General features: G+C 44.9%; 1 non-coding gene across 1 annotated transcript; it reads right to left on the bottom strand.

The window, feature by feature from the left end:
* Nucleotides 1-618: 618 nt before the first annotated feature.
* On the bottom strand, nucleotides 619-700 carry trnal-uag (transfer RNA leucine (anticodon UAG)). Its single transcript has one exon. It is a non-coding gene; the product is annotated as a tRNA-Leu (tRNA).
* Between the last annotated feature and the right edge of the window lie 202 nt (nucleotides 701-902).

Raw genomic sequence — 902 nt, 5'->3', positions numbered from 1 at the left:
CTCACTTCTCCATAGTTAATTCAGTTGAAATTCTTCATGCTTTGAAGGAGCTCCTCGACAGGTGGAAAGGCCTACTAAGTAGAGGGGGGACGCAGTTACACTCTTGGAGGCCCCCCTCCCTGCAGATTGCAATTCCATCTCTAATCAAACACATCTGAATTACCTGATCAAAGCCTTTTGGCCATACTCCAAAATGGCAGCCAGATGTGTCGCAGTTCAACTCAAAATCAAGAGGTAGCTTTCAGTTCACCAAAAACTCTCAATGAGTAAAATTTGCAATCTCCATTATTAAAGACCAGGGGTGCCCAGTCCTGCCGATCGACTGTCCTGCACAGAGCAGGATTGGGCACCCCTGTGTGCTATACATTATTATTATATTTAAATTCATTTTGGAAGTGTCATTGGAAGAATGCCTTCCGTGGGCCATTTTCACCAATTTTTTATTTTAGTGTCTCACTTCTCCATAGTTAAATTTATTTATTTAAATTCAATTTGGAAGTGTCATTATAATAATTGCAAGTTATTGTTGTCTCTGATTCAAGAGGGTGCATATTTTCAGCTGCTTTTGCACCTTTTCAGAGCACACTCTAGGTGTCTTGCCCTCATTAAAACCTCTGCTGGCAGTGGCGGGATTCGAACCCACGCCCCCGAAGAGACTGGAGCCTAAATCCAGCGCCTTGGACCCCTCGGCCACGCTACCCCGGCTTGGCTACTCTAGTGGGCCATTTTCTCGCCATTAAATTTCAGAAATAGGGAAATTGTTGGGTGTGGACCTTCATCGTCAGGCTCTGAAGCCCGCCGAGTTCGGCCAAGGAAAGCAAAAAAGGCTGAATTTTGAAGAGACTGGGAGCAAGCAGTGTCACTTCTCCAGTCTTTTCACAAGTGCCTTCTAAAACGTAGAC

The sequence above is a fragment of the Siphateles boraxobius genome, unplaced genomic scaffold, assembly GCF_051911475.1.
Source record: "Siphateles boraxobius isolate OS27281-9 unplaced genomic scaffold, OSU_SipBor_1 12, whole genome shotgun sequence".
Lineage (NCBI taxonomy): Eukaryota > Metazoa > Chordata > Actinopteri > Cypriniformes > Leuciscidae > Siphateles > Siphateles boraxobius.
Note: the sequence above shows the minus strand (reverse complement) of the source record. Positions and strands in the feature narration are given on the sequence as shown.